Source organism: Bos indicus, chromosome 6, assembly GCF_029378745.1.
Source record: "Bos indicus isolate NIAB-ARS_2022 breed Sahiwal x Tharparkar chromosome 6, NIAB-ARS_B.indTharparkar_mat_pri_1.0, whole genome shotgun sequence".
NCBI lineage: Eukaryota > Metazoa > Chordata > Mammalia > Artiodactyla > Bovidae > Bos > Bos indicus.
This window is the reverse complement of record NC_091765.1, coordinates 85,698,581-85,715,113: the sequence shown is the minus strand read 5'-3', so window position 1 is coordinate 85,715,113 and position 16,533 is coordinate 85,698,581. Positions and strand designations below refer to the sequence as shown.

The window sequence follows — 16,533 nt, the reverse complement described above, 5'->3', positions numbered from 1 at the left end:
GGGTTGCCATTTCCTTCTCCAATGCATGAAAGTGAAAAGTGAAAGTGAAGTCGGTCAGTCATGTCTGACCCTCAGTGACCCCATGGGCTGCAGCGTTCCAGGCTCCTCCATCCATGGGATTTTCCAGGCAAGAGTACTGGAGTGGGGTGCCATTACTTCCACTGTATAATCATACGGGATTTGATTTAGGTCATATCTGAATGGTCTAGTGGTTTTCCCTACTTTCTTCAACTTGAGTTTGAATTTGGTAATAAGGAGTTCATGATCTGTGCCACAGTCAGCTCCCAGTCTTGTTTTTGCTGACCATATAGAGCTTCTCCATCTTTGGCTGAAAAGAATATAATCAGTCTGATTTTGGTGTTGACCATCTGGTGATGTCCATGTGTAGAGTTTTCTCTTGTGTTGTTTGAAGAGGGTGTTTGCTATGACCAGTGCATTCTCTTTGCAAAACTCTATTAGCCTTTGCCCTGCTTCATTCTGAACTCCAAGGTCAAATTTGCCTGTTACTCCAGGTTTTTCTTGACTTCCTACTTTTGCATTCCAGTACCCTATAATGAAAAGGACATTTTTTTTTTTTTGGTGTTAATTCTAAAAGGTATTGTAAGTCTTCATAGAACTGTTCAACTTCAGCTTCTTCAGCATTACTGGTTGGGGCATAGGCTTGGATTACCGTGATGTTGAATGGTTTGCCTTGGAAAGGAACAGAGATCATTCCAGCGGCTGCAATGGACCTCACAGGAAGAACAATGGCTGTGACGGACCATGCAGGAAGCATGGCTGACGGGAGCTACCCCACACCCAAGGTTGGGGTGGCAACTGAGAGTGCCAGGCTGTGATGGCGCAGGAGTGGCCGAGAGTGGAGCTACCCAACGGCCGAGGTTAGGGGCAGAGGCCAAGAGGAGCAACCCCACTTCGAAGGAGCAGCTGCAAGGGTGCAGGAGGGCTGAGAGGAGCCTCTCCACGTTCAAGGTCAGGAGGGGCGACTCATCCAAGGTAAGGAGCAGCGGTTGCGCTTTGCTGGGGCAGCTGTGAAGAGATACCCCACATCTGAGGTAAGAGAAACCCAAGTAAAATGGTAGGTGTTGTGAGAGCGCATCAGAGGGCAGACACACTGAAACCATAATCACAGAAAACTAGCCAATCTGATCACACCTACCACAGCCTTATCTAACTCAGTGAAACTAAGGCATGCTGTGTGGGGCCACCCAAAATAGACGGGTCATGGTGGAGAGGCCTGACAGAATATGGTCCACTGGAGAAGGGAATGGCAAACCACTTCAGTATTCTTGCCTTGAGAACCCTATGAACAGTATGAAAAGACAAAATGATAGGTTACTGAAAGAGAAACTCCCCAGGTCAGTAGGTGCCCAATATGCTACTGGAGATCAGTGGAGAAATAACTCCAGAATGAATGAAGGGATGGAGCCAAAGCAAAAACAATACCCAGCTGTGGATGTGACTGGTGATAGAAGCAAGGTCCGATGCTGTAAAGAGCAATATTGCATAGGAACCTGGAATGTTAGGTCCATGAATCAAGGCAAATTCAGTTCAGTTCAGTTCAGTCGCTCAGTCGTGTCTGACTCTTTGCGACCCCATGAATCGCAGCACGCCAGGCCTCCCTGTCCATCACCATCTCCCGGAGTTCACTCAAACTCATGTCCATCGAGTCGGTGAGGCCATCCTGCCATCTCATCCTCTGTCGTCCCCTCTTCTTCCTGCCCCAATCCCTCCCAGCATCAGAGTCTTTTCCAATGAATCAACTCTTCGCATGAGGTGGCCAAAGTACTGGAGTTTTAGCTTTGGCATCATTCCTTCCAAAGAAATCCCAGGGCTGATCTCCTTCAGAATGGACTGGCTGGATCTCCTTGCAGTCCAAGGGACTCTCAAGAGTCTTCTCCAACACCACAGTTCAAAAGCATCAATTCTTCAGCACTCAGCTTTCTTCAAGGCAAATTGCAATTGGTTAAATAGGAGATGGCAAGACTGAACGCCGACATTCTAGGAATCAGCAAACTAAAATTAACTGAAATGTGTGAATTTAACTCAGATGACCATTATATCTATTACTATGGGCAGGAATCCCTTAGAACAAATAGAGTAGCCATCATGCTCAACAAAGAGTCCAAAATGCCACATCATTACTTTTAGCATATTATTGAATGAGTTTTAGTAACAGTTATCTTGAGGAATAATTGACATACCCTAAAATTTCCCCACGAATCATGATATTTACTATGTTTACAAAGTTCAACCATTGTCTCCATGTTCTAATTCTGTAATCCCCCCAAGAAATGATTTTTTTTTTTAAAGTTTTGTTAGTAAGATGAGTCTGAAATTGTATCTTAGGTTTTATTTAGATTCCCTTGGTTATTCCTGAGATTGAGTAAATTTTTATACAGGAGCTTTAGCCAGTTCATGAGCCACTTCAAGGTCCACAGCTGGTACTGAGGTCTGGATGTTTGTTACTCAACATGGAGTTGGGAATGACTCTTCTTGTGTGCCGTGACATATGGTGTTGGTGATACAATCAAAAAGAAGCAGCCTGTAGCTGAGTTCTCAGAGATACAGAACTTTTCGCCATGTCTGCAGCCAGGAACACACTCTTTGGGTCTGTAACCTTGTTGCAAACTTCCCTTCTCAAATGTCATTTTCTGTTTTGGAGTGCACCCAAATTTCACAATCTCCTATCTGGCTCCCAGAGCTCCCACAAAGACACGTAGGTCTGTGGATAAACGCCAGATCATTGCTGGGGAGAGTACATGAGACACATCTTATTTGATCATCCTGCTCAAAATATTTGGAAGGGTAATACTCCCTTCCCTTGTATTTCTTCTGGAGTACCTTGATTATTCTTAGCTTTCTGTTCTTTTATTATGGATTTTAAAAATTAAAAGCAAAATTCTACAAAAATCATCAAATTTCATGAGGCTTGGGGTTTTGAAATTTTAGTAAGAATTACAAGGAGTCTGTATACTGATTTGAAGAGAATGGTCATCTTTATGATTTTTGATTTCCTATCAATGAATGTGATAGCTCTTTATTTTACTATAATGGATTTCAGTAAGACATTATAATTCTAATTATAAGGCAATGGCACCCCACTCCAATCCTCTTGCCTGGAAAATCCCCTGGGCGGAGGAGCCTGGTAGGCTGCAGTCCATGGGGTCGCTGAGAGTTGGAGACAACTGAGCAACTTCACTTTCACTTTTCACTTTCACGCATTGGAGAAGGAAAAGGCAACCCACCCCAGTGTTCTTGCCTGGAGAATCCCAGGGACGGGGGAGCCTGGTGGGCTGCTGTCTATGGGTCGAACAGAGTCGGACACGACTGAAGCGACTTAGCAGCAGCAGCAAAGTTTGCATATCTTTTAAAAAATTATTCATGAATCATAAGTCAAAGTATACATTTTAGTTATATTTTCTTTTATTCACACACGAAAATTGCAGTTGTCATTTTATCTTTTTTGTATTCATTGAAATGACAGACTTTCACATTTATTCTAATAACAAATCTGTATATTCTTTTGGAATAAACAGAGAATTTCAGATGATCTAAACAGACACTCAAGAGCAAAAACTCAGGATGGGAAATCACCACAGGAACCAGTGCCTGGGTAGGAACATCTGAAATGTAATTGATGAATTGCTAGAGATTCACTGTGGATAATTCTGAGAGAAAAAACCCAATGGGATCCAGTCATATGTGGGTCCCCCAAATATAGTAAGTTTTACTTTCAGGAACTCAAGCAATTTTCCATATTAAATATCAGAAAAAAAATCTCTTGCTTTCAGTGAGAGGAGGCAGAAAGGAAGCATTCTGAAAGAAGCCAGAACACTGTTCTTACCAACAAGGTCTGTCCTCAAGGTAAATTAATTGGGTGCACAATGTGCTGGGAATATTATCAGAGCCTAACTGACCTGGGGCAAGAAAAACACCTTACTCCAGGCCCTTCTTGACTATTTCATGGAAAAAGGATATTTTAACTCCCGACCATCCTGCTCCATATAAAATGGAAAAAAAAAGAGAGAGAGAGAGAGAGAAATAGTTGTGAAGAGTCCAGAGACTTAGACTAATACTAAGGCTAATCCTGGAGAAGGCAATGGCACCCCACTCCAGTACTCTTGCCTGGAAAATCCCATGGATGAGGGAGCCTGGTAGGCTGCAGTCCATGGGGTCGCTGGGAGTCCAACCTGACTGAGCGACTTCACTTTCACTTTTCACTTTCATGCATTGGAGAAGGAAATGGTAACCTACTCCAGTGTTCTTGCCTGGAGAATCCCAGGGTTGGGGTAGCCTGGTGGGCTGCCGTCTATGGGGTTGCACAGAGTCAGACAGGACTGAAGTGACTTAGCAGCAGCAGCAAGGCTAATCCTAGGACTTTAGAATGCTTCTCTGCCCAATTTACCACCACATTAAAAAAAATCCATTTACAATTCTACCCAATACAACATGTCTGGGTATCAAGAAAAAAATTACAAGGCACATCAAAAGGCAAAAACACATTTTGAGTAGACAGAGCAATCATCAGAACCAGAAATGCCAAGAATGTTGTAATTATCAAAGCAAGGATTTAAAACAACTCTGAGTAATATGCTAAGGGCTCTAATGGATAAAGTAGACAGTATGTAAGAATAGATCACCTGTATAAGCAGAGACATGCAAAACCAAAAAACAGATAAATACATTGTAACAAAAATGAATTCAAGAATGAAATTATACTAATTCTATACAGTCATTTTTAAAGGATAGAAGTTGAGGGAATAATTTCTAACACATTCTATGAGAATTGTTTTTGTTTTGTTACTAAATGCTGTCTGATTCTTTTGTAACTCCATAGACTGTAGCCTCCCAGTCTCCTCTGTCCATGGGATTTTTCCAGGCAAGAATACTGGAGTGGGTAGCCATGTCCTCCTCCAGGAGAATCTTCCCAACCTAGGGGGTGAACCCATGTCTCTTACATCTCTTGCATTGGTAGGTGGGTTCTTTACCACTAGCACCACCTGGGAAGGCCTTAGTGCCCATCAATCAGTTATTTATATAATTCTCCACTGTATTCATAACTCATTTTGTGTAATATAATTATAGGAAAAAGATTGGCAGTAAATTTTAATTCCATATTTTTGTTTTACCAGTCCTCAGTATGACATTTAGAATGTCTTAGGAAATCATATAACAAATTTTGCACACTTTTGCACAATTTTGTTCTTTTCACATTTGATTGACTTTGCATTTCACACTGTGCATAACTACTTCAAATAGAGAATTCTAGTGAACACTTTAAAGTTGGTCTTTCTTAAAATGTGGCCTGCAGTTTTCATCAGTAACTTTACTTAAGGACTTAGTAATCAAGGCAGGATGTCACACACATGGAACAAGACATGACAAGAACATAAACATATTGGTAAGAAAACTGAGGCAGTGATCTCATTTAATCTCCAACATTTTCAAGTCAATATCCTTGGAAATTGCCTCTTTACTATCAATTGACTCATTGCCTATGTTACTTCAGACATATATCCAAACACTACAGATCAGATCCAATCAGTCGCTCAGTCATGTCCGACTCTTTGCGACCCCATGACTCGCAGCATGCCAGGCCTCCCTGTCCATCACCAACTCCCGGAGTTCACTCAGACTCACGTCCATTGAGTCAGTGATGCCATTCAGCCATCTCATCCTCTGTTGTCCCCTTCTCCTCTTGGCCCCAGTCCCTCCCAGTATCAGAGTCTTTTCCAATGAGTCAACTCTTCGCATGAGGTGGCCAAAGTATTGGAGTTTCAGCTTTAGTATCATTCCTTCCAAAGAAGTCCCAGGGCTGATCTCCTTCAGAATGGACTGGTTGGATCTCCTTGCAGTCCAAGGGACTCTCAAGAGTCTTCTCCAACACCACAGTTCAAAAGCATCAATTCTTCAGCACTCAGCCTTCTTCACAGTCCAACTCTCACATCCATACATGACCACAGGAAAAACCATAGACTTGACTAGATGAACCTTTGTCGTCAAAGTAATGTCTCTGCTTTTCAATATGCTATCTATGTTGGTCATAACTTTCCTTCCAAGGAGTAAGTGTCTTTTAATTTCATGGCTGCAGTCACCATCTGCAGTGATTTTGGAGCCCAGAAAAATAAAGTCTGACACTGTTTTCACTGTTTCCCCATCTATTTCCCATGAAGTGATGGGACCGGATGCCATGATCTTCCTCTTCTGAATGTTGAGTTTTAAGCCAACTTTTTCACTCTCCACTTTCACTTTCATCAAGAGGCTTTTGAGTTCCTCTTTACTTTCTGTCATAAGGGTGATGTCATCTGCATATCTGAGGTTATTGATATTTTTCCTGGCAATCTTGATTCCAGCTTGTGCTTCTTCCAGTCCAGCGTTTCTCATGATGTACACTGCATATAAGTTAAATAAACAGGGTGACAATATACAGCCTTGACGAACTCCTTTTCCTATTTGGAACCAGTCGGTTGTTCCATGTCCAGTTCTAACTGTTGCTTCCTGACCTGCATACAAATTTCTCAAGAGGCAGATCAGGTGGTCTGGTATTCCCATCTCTTTCAGAATTTTCCACAGTTTATTGTGATCTACACAGTCAAAGGCTTTGGCATAGTCAATAAAGTAGAAATAGATGTTTTTCTGGAACTCTCTTGCTTTTTCCATGATCCAGCAGATGGTGGCAATTTGATCTCTGGTTCCTCTGCCTTTTCTAAAACCAGCTTGAACATCAGGAAGTTCATGGTTCACATATTGCTGAAGCCTGGCTTGGAGAATTTTGAGCATTACTTTACTAGCGTGTGAGATGAGTGCAATTGTGCGGTAGTTTGAGCATTCTTTGGCATTGCCTTTCTTTGGGATTGGAATGAAAACTGACCTTTTCCAGTCCTGTGGCCACTGCTGAGTTTTCCAAATTTGCTGGCATATTGAGTGCAGCACTTTCACAGCATCATCTTTCAGGATTTGAAAGAGCTCAACTGGAATTCCATCACCTCCACTAGCTTTATTCGTAGTGATGCTTTCTAAGGTCCACCTGACTTCATATTCCAGGATGTCTGGCTCTAGGTCAGTGATCACACCATCATGATTATCTGGGTCATGAAGATCTTTTTTGTACAGTTCTTCTGTGTATTCTTGCCATCTCTTCTTAATATCTTCTGCTTCTGTTAGGTCCATACCATTTCTGTCCTTTATCGAGCCCATCTTTGCATGAAATGTTCCTTTGGTATCTCTGATTTTCTTGAAGAGATCCTTAGTCTTTCCCATTCTGTTATTTTCCTCTATTTCTTTGCATTGATCGCTGAAGAAGGCTTTCTTATCTTTTCTTGCTATTCTTTGGAACTCTGCATTCAGATGTTTGTATCTTTCCTTTTCTCCTTTGCTTTTCGCTTCTCTTCTTTTCACAGCTATTTGTAAGGCCTCCCCAGACAGCCATTTTGCTTTTCTGCATTTCTTTTCCATGGGGATAGTCTTGATGCCTGTCTCCTGTACAATGTCACGAACCTCATTCCATAGTTCATCGGGCACTCTATCTATCAGATCTAGGCCCTTAAATCTATTTCTCACTTCCACTGTATAATCATAAGGGATTTGATTTCGGTCATACCTGAATGGTCTCGTGGTTTCCCTACTTTCTTCAGTTTAAGTCTGAATTTGGCAATAAGGAGTTCATGGTCTGAGCCACAGTCAGCTCCTGGTCTTGTTTTTGCTGACTGAATAGAGCTTCCCCATCTTTGGCTGCAAAGAATATAATCAATCTGATTTCGGTGTTGACCATCTGGTGATGTCCATATATAGAGTCTTCTCTTGTGTTGTTGGAAGAGGGTGTTTGTTATGACCAGTGCATTTTCTTGGCAAACCTCTATTAGTCTTTGCCCTGCTTCATTCCGTATTCCAAGGCCAAATTTGCCTGTTATTCCAGGTGTTTCTTGACTTCCTACTTTTGCATTCCAGTCCCCTGTAATGAAAAGGACATCTTTTTGGGGTGTTAGTTCTAAAGGTCTTGTAGGTCTTCATAGAACCGTTCAACTTCAGCTTCTTCAGTGTTACTGGTTGGGGCATAGACTTGGATTACTGTGATATTGAATGGTTTGCCTTGGAAATGAACAGAGATCATTCTGTCATTTTTGAGATTACATCCAAGTACTGCATTTTGGACTCTTTTGTTGACCATGATGGCCACTCCATTTCTTCTGAGGGATTCCTGCCCGCAGTGGTAGGTATAATGGTCATCTGAGTTAATTCACCGATTCCAGTCCATTTCAGTTCGCTGATTACTAGAATGTCAACATTCACTCTTGCCATCTCCTGTTTGACCACTTCCAATTTGCCTTGATTCATGTACCTGACATTCCAGGTTCCTATGCAATATTGCTCTTTAGAGCATTGGACCTTGCTTCTATTACCAGTCACATCCACAGCTGGGTATTGTTTTTGCTTTGGCTCCATCCCTTCATTCTTTCTGGAGTTATTTCTCCATTGATCTCCAGTAGCATATTAGGCACCTACTGACCTGTGGAGTTTTTCTTTCAGTATCCTATCATTTTGCCTTTTCATACTATCCATGGGGTTCTCAAGGCAAGAATACTGAAGTGGTTTGCCATTCCCTTCTCCAGTGGACCATATTCTGTCAGACCTCTCCACCATGACCCACCCATCTTGGGTTGCCCCACAGGCATGCCTTAGTTTCATTGAGTTAGACAAGGCTGTGGTCCTAGTGTAATTAGACTGACTAGTTTGAGTATGGTTTCAGTGTGTCTGCCCTCTGATGCCCTCTTGCAACACCTACCGTCTTACTCGGGTTTCTCTTACCTTGGGCGTGGAGTATCTCTTCATGGCTGCTTCAGCAAAGCGCAGCCAATGCTCCTTATCTTGAATGAGGGGTATCTTGTCACTGCCTCCCTTCCTGACCTTCAACGTGGGATAGCTCCTGTAGGCCCTCCTGCGCCCCCACAGCCATGGCTCCTTGGACGTGGGGTTGCTCCTCCCGCCTGCCGCCCTTGGCCTTGGGCGTAGGGGCGTGGGGTAGTTCCTCCCACCCACCGCCCCTGGCCTCGGGCTTAGGGGTGTGGGGTAGCTCCTAAACATTACAAAGTAGTAATAATTCTAAAAACAGGTTATCCATCCTAGGGAATATTTGATCACCAACTTTGAATAGAACCCTCAAGAAAGGAGCATTCAATTTTCTTTACTTAGATGTAAAACAGGTTTTCTGTGTATATAAGTGATTGACTGGATACTTGCAAATACATGTTTTTTTCTCCGTAATTTTCTAAAATTAATACTTGGAATTTTTCTCTTTCAAAAAACATCACTGAGAGATAACACTCAAATAAGTGTGTGATATTAGTAATGCATGCATGTGTACTCTACGTTCCAGAGATGATTGCATTAGGTATAAGTTACTCAGTGATTTCCTACTGAGAAAACAATGGAAAATTAGTGAAGTCATGATATTTGACTCAGCAAGATAAGGTAAACTGATATTTGTGAGATTCTTCAACAGTGAAAGTGAACAAGCAGCAGTGAAAGCTGAAACAAGCTGAAAAGTAGAAATAGAGGCCGAATGGAAATTAGAAAACCACTGAGAGTTGACTTGGTGTTAATAAGCTAGAACTACTCTGTCATCTGCATTTAACTGGGGAGAAACAATGAGTATTAAATCCATCAGTAATTGGAGTAGTGATTAAAATTTTTGATTGAATTTATTTCCTGAAAGAACTTATTTTTGTCAAAGAATTGCATTTTTATTTGATTTTGCTGAATTTATTTTTATTTTACACATTACTGTTCTTTCACTACCCAAACATTCTTTCTGCCTCCTTCCCACCTCCTATCCTTGTCTTCTATCCTTTTTCCTTTGTTCCTTCCCTCCCTGAATTCTTTCTTTCTTATTCCTTTGCATTTCCTTTCCTTTTAACATCTAGATGTGATAAGAAATCTAGAGAAACCACATTTATTGGTTTCCCCTGTAACACATCAGAAAATCAATGCTGCAATTTTCCCCCAGCAAGTATGTATGCCAATACCTTGGAGCAAACTTTATTTTCTCCAAGAAGACCCTCTATGCTATGTGAGACCATGGGAAAAGCAGAAATTTGGCTCATCAGGACCTATTGGGATTTTGAATTTCCTTGCCCATACTTACCGAATTTTGAGTTTGTAGGAGGTTTGTATTGTAAATCTGCCAAACCATTACCTCAGTGAACTCGGTGAAGATCGCTCAGTCACGTCTGACTCTTTGCGACCCCATGGACTGTAGCCTACCAGGCTCCTCTGTCCATGGTATTTTCCAGGCAATAGTACTGGAGTGGATTGCCATTTCCTTCTCCAGGGAACTTCCCGGCCCAGGGATCGAAGCCGGGTCTCCCACATTGTAGACAGACGCTTAACCGTCTGAGCCACCAGGGAAGTCATTTCCTAAGGTAAGTCTATTACAGTAAAGGGATTTTTTTGTGTGTCTTTTATGATAAAATCTTTATTGTCCTTTAAAGTTTATGTTTCAATAACAGAGATATGCTGCTGAATGTCTTCAGTTTACTACTCCTAATATATTTTCAAAACCATTGGGGTCTCATATGAATGTTGTTACCTTTTTTTTTTTTTTTTCCCCCTTTACATTGATATTTACGCAGAAGAATGAAGTCTTCCAAGTGACATGTTAAAAAATATAAGTGTCTTCATGTATTTACAGATATTGGATTGAAAGAACTTTGGAAATCACTAAAGAGCCTGCTGTAGTCTTCCTAACAAGCATGATGGACTTATGAATAGGGGTATTTATTATGATCAGCTGAGTGATAAGTTGCTTTAGTGAGTCTTGAGCAGACTCTTACTACAGACTTTGGTCAGTAAGAAGGTTATGTGTGGCTGGAAGATGTGAAATCAGACAGGGCTTCTTGGAGAGCAATGGACTTTACTCAGCCAGGAAAGAGTTGAAAAAAGTTTTCTGATGTGACAACGAATTCAATTTCAAATTCACTTTAAGAAGTGAAAATAATTTTCTGGTGAAGATTTCTAGAAACTGTCAGTCTCATCAGAGAGCATAAGAAATAAATCGGGAGTCCTCAACATAAATTAGAAACCATAAAACTGAGAAACCTAAATGTTGAATTGGTTCTTTATGACCATAATATTGGGTATTTTAGGGTGAAAAAGAAAATCATATATCCATATTTCAATATTATTAAAGAATAAATATGAGCTGCCAGAAATATTGGAAGGAAACATTTAGAAGTAAAAGGAAATAAGAGGTAAACATAGAAAGAATATTGTACTATATTAATAGGCAGTGAGGAGACAGATATTCATTAACCTGGGTGTAAGTGATCTGGTAAAGGATCTGCCCATGATATGGGAAACTTCAGTTCGATTCCTGGGTCTGGAATATCCCCTGGAGCAGAGATAGGCTCCAGTATTGAGCTTCCCTGGTGGTGCAGATGCTAAAGAATCTGCCTGCAATGTGGGAGACCTGGGTTCAATCCCTGAGTTGGGAAAATCCCCTGGAGGATGACATGGTAACCCACTCCAGGATTATTGCATGGAGAATCCTCATGGACAGAGGAGACTGGTGGGCTGCAGTCCATGGGGTCACAAAGTTGCTCACATGAGGGAGCAACTAAGCACAGCACAGCACAGGTAAATGAGCATAATCTCTGTAGGAGATAGCAGGGTAAGAGGTATTCCCCAGAGAGTTCCTGATTTTTCTTAAGGGTAACATTGATACTGAAGTTTAAATTTTCACTTCATTTGGAGGAGAACAGATGCATATATGTGTGTGGCTGAGTCCCTTTTTGCCCACCTGAAAATATAACAATATTGTTGGTCTGCTATACTGCAATATAAAATAAGACATTAAAAATTGTTTTAAATGAAATTTGTTAACTACAAATTGGCACTTATCAAGAGCATTGCCAATGACTGAACAACAAGGCATTTGCCATCTGCCTCTACTGAGATTGAATCCCATGCTGCTACAGCTGTTGATCTTCAACAATCCCTGAAGGAGTTCAGGATGGACTGAGGCACCCTGTGCTCCAGGGAATCTGGTGGGACAAGTCTTTAGATAGTTGGATGTTTTAGGAACAGATTTTATGATCTCAATCCTTACATCTCCTCATAGCTAGAGAAGCACTAAATCCCTCCATGGTGACATCAGACCCTCATGACTAACAAAAAACCTTTTGTAAATTGGGTACTTCGTGATATTGAAGTCCCCCTTCACCAAAACCTTATATATTGACTTTCCCCCACTGCCGCTTTGGAGCAGTCTCTCAGGGCTATCTGAGATGCTGCCTCCTGGGCTGCAGTCCTCATTTTGCCCAAAATAAAACTTAACTCACAACTCTCAAGTTGTACATCTTTTTTAGTCGACAAATTTCACTTCACGATTCTGAATATGTTTTCATACCAATCAAGTTATAGCTGAAGACAAGCTCTATTGACTTATTACTGGAGGTAGTAATACATTATATTAAATAGTTAAAGGAACAGAAAGAGACATGACGTATTCCATGGCTCACCAGATAATACCATGCCACACTATTACATTTATCCTTCCACCCCCAACTTTTCACATGCAATTTCAGAAAAATAACAGACATGCTTCATAAGAGTGGGAAATTATTCTATTCTAAACCCAATTATTAATATAGATACTGGAGTAATATGAATACCAATCACGGCTTATGTCTCTGATGAAAAAATTATACCAGTCACAGAATAGAAAAGAACTGGGAGTTAAATCAAGACTCCTAATGAAACATGGTATAAGTGTGTAACTTTTAATATATCTGTGTGTGTGTAATTTTTTTTTTTTTCAGTCACTGTTTAGGGAAATGAGTCAAAATGGTAAAACACCAATTCCTAGGATATCAGATATTCTCTTAACATTAGCTAAGCTAAAAATAGCAGTCTACATTTGTTTATGGCACTGTCCTTCCCCTGGTAATTTTACTAGCTTTAAATTGAGAAACATCATTAATTGTAGGGTGACTATAAATATTTACAAAGAAATAACACATCTCAAGAGGGTGACATTCACATATACTCCATTTCTTAAAAGATCTTTTTTAGCCCTATTAATAAGTGAAACAATAAAGGTGAGTAAAGTATCCTGAACTAATAACAGGAAGTTAGATCAAGTTATTTAAAATATATTGCCTATAAACTGGTATGCTACAAATTTTAAAAGTCTAGTTTGAAACCCTTCTTGGGCTTCCTTACAAAAAATGTCTTTATAAATTTGCGAACAGGTCTGTTGGTTCATAAAATTAATTTTGAGAGGTGGGTGGCTCCAAGAGTAAAGAATCTGCCTGCAATGCAGAAGACCTGGGTTTGATCCCTGGATCAGGAAGATCCCCTGGAGAAGGGAGTGGCAACCCAGTCCAATATTCTTGCCTGGAGAATTCCATGGACAGAGGAGTTTGACAGGCTACAGTCCATGAGCTTGTAAGAATTAGACACAATTGAGTGACTAACACACACACCATGAGAACATCTGGCTCTTATCACTTATTCATTTTGGGTAATGATTTGGTTCCATGTCTTTAGGTGTAATCATTATATACTTAAGCCATCATTTTCAGAAACACATTTCCTCTTAAGCAGACTAGATGGCTCTAGGTGGCAGGAGACAGACTCAGTCTAACAGTGTCTCTCACAAATCTCTCAAATCTGCCTATCTGGAGATGTAGAAGAGCCTCTTCCCACTAGGATCCTACACTTGTGTAACAGAGAGAAATTTATCCCTGCAGGAAATGGAAGAATTTGTTCAAAGTTCAGGCAAATATAGTATTGTGATGTTTCCTCTGGGGTCAGTGGTCACATACTTCACAGAAGAAAAGGCCAATCGCATTGCCTCAGGCCTCGCCCAGATTCTAGAGAAGGTTAGTTCAAACTCCAATCCTTGTGAGTAGCCACTTTGCAAACTGGAGAAAATGTGTAGCTAATAGTACTCTTAAGATGAAAGTTGTAACTCATCCTTTACTGAGCAGAACTGGTACCACCTTTAAGTAAAAATGTCTCAAAACATTTAAATGTATGTGGGGCACATTTTACCATTTGCCTCCAGAGTCTTCACATTACTATGAAAATACATCTTTTTAGGAAATCACTTATTTTCAATGAAAAAGAGATGAAAATGTTAAGATTCTAGTAACTTTTTATTGTTTGAAATCTTATGACTTGTACTGATTCTTTCCAAAAGTTCTCAGAGGTGTCAGCTCCAAGGTCCAGGAAAAGAGAGGTAACACATAGAGAGGAATCACACTCAAGAATATTCTTTATATCTCTAGGCTTTATTAAGATTTAAAGTGTAGTTGGTTTAGAAATAGAAGCCTAATCTTTCTAAGTTGAATTTTCTATAATTAGAACAATTAAAAATCCTAATGCAATTGAAGAGGGAATTCATAGGGCCTGGACTTCACCTTAGGCCTGTTCATGCTGATCACGCTCAGCCACCCTTCCAATGGACTCTGAACTCTGTGTTTAGTGCCTATGAAAACAACAACAGAAGGATAAGACCCCCTCCAGACAGGGGAACCTTGAAGATCATATCTAGGTTACTCATCGCCTAAGAGAAAACACACTAATCACCCCTCCCTCCAGACAGGCCATAAATTTTTCTGTGTCTATTGGAGTGTAACCTTGGGCTTAGTGATTATTGGCTAATTGTTTGACTGTTTGAGCACAAGAGCACATAGCACGTGAATGATGGGGTTATTGGGATAGTATTTTCCTTGGTTTATGTAAGTCTCAAGGAATTTGGGGAGGTGGGTTCAGACATGTGCACATGGGGTATGAAAGATTTTCACAAATGCTGGTCGGGGCCCTTGGCTAAGAGGAGACTCTGCCTTGGGCCCGTGGGTGTAATAAACTGCACTGCACTATCTGCATTGTCCTTCTGAGTGAGTTTGTTTCCCGGAATGCGTGGCTACAACACTATTGTCAAACGGTGTATATTTTCTTCTTTATTGCATTCGATTAACTTTGTTTATTCTAGATTTCTACTCTTCATATATTCCCACTCACGAAATACCCTGTCTTTATATTTTTACTTCCCTGGTGGCTCAGACGGTAAAAGCACTTGTTTGCAATGCAGGAGACCCAGATTCGATCCCTTGGTTGGGAAGATCCCCTGGAGGAGGAAATGGCAACCCACTCCAGTACTCTTGCCTGGAAAATTCCATGGATGGAGGATACATGGATGGAGGATACAGACCATGGGGTCACAAAGAGTCGGACATGACTGAGTGACTTCACATAAAACTCTATAATTGTACTAATTAGGCCTGTTAAAACTCTGTATTTTTAATTTTAGCTGTTCTATTAAAAAGTTTGCTACCTATTAGTATTTAATCTGAAATTCTTCATGCAGAGTTTCAAAAAGAAAAAATTACGTAACAAAAAATTAGCATCCTAATGAAAAGTTGTTGCTGAACCACGAAAGATGCTGGGATTCTTGGCCTCCAGAGAAGAATTCAATCTGGAGTCAGGGACGAGGCTTAATCGCTCAGAGCTTTTGTGTAATAAAGTTTTATTAAAGTATAAAAGAGATAGAGAAAACTTCTGACATAGACATCAGAAGGGGGCAGAAATAGTGCCCCCCTGCTGGTGTTTAGCCAGATGTTATATAGCTACTAGCAGTCAGCTAATTAGAGAAAAGCAATGTCTCAAAACTCAGAGACTGGCACCAGTCCCCTCACCCACAACATGCATTTTGTGATAACATTGGCACCAGGTGAGTCATCTGGGGTCATAAAACGATTGGCATGAATCTTGAAGAAAGGCAGGTTTCCAAGTAAATACAGAGTTCCATTAACATAGATTAGGAGAACAATGTATGAGGAAAACATACTGGTTTGTCAAGTTTGTTCTGAGTCTTAGGGGAACCCACTTGAAGACAAGAGTCTAGGGTAAATGCGTAGGTTCGTTAACATAGCTTAAGACAAACATTTCCAAACAAGGATTAAGAATAACACATTGGTTAGCTCAAGGTTTGAGAAAAGTGAAGTTCAGCTGAAGCCAGGTGTCATCATGGCAACACAGATTTTCAAAAGAAACCTCTTTTTAAATTTGTATGGAGAAGCAGAAAAAATCTAACACTTGTATGTTTCCTCCTTCCACTTAAAGTGAAAGTGAAGTCACTCAGTCCTGTCTGACTCTTTGGGACCCCATGGACTGTAGCCCCAGGCTCCTCTGTCCATGGGAATTTCCAGGCAAGAATACGGGAGTGGGTTGCCATTTCCTCCTCCAGGGGATCTTCCTGACCCAGGGATTGAGCCTGGGTCTCCCGCTTTGTAGGCAGACACTTTTACTGTCTGGCCACCAGGGAAGTCAGTCCTGCCACTTAAGAGAGAGATAAAATATGTCTGACACTTGTAGACTATTTCCTCCATTTACAGACCTCTAGCCTTCCTGCCTGTTACCCTCTTACTAACAAGCTACTTCATTAAATAATAGAGTATAAGCAAATCCTCTATCTCATCCCCCCTTAAAAACCAAACTGACAGTATCTATACAATATTGAAATGGGCTAGA

At 40.8% G+C, this 16,533-nt stretch overlaps 1 long non-coding RNA gene across 1 annotated transcript in view; it reads right to left on the bottom strand.

Annotated features, from left to right (window-relative positions):
- LOC139183646 (uncharacterized) overlaps window positions 1–16,533 on the bottom strand; it is a 76,111-nt gene that overhangs the window by 36,744 nt on the left and 22,834 nt on the right. The window lies entirely within an intron of this gene.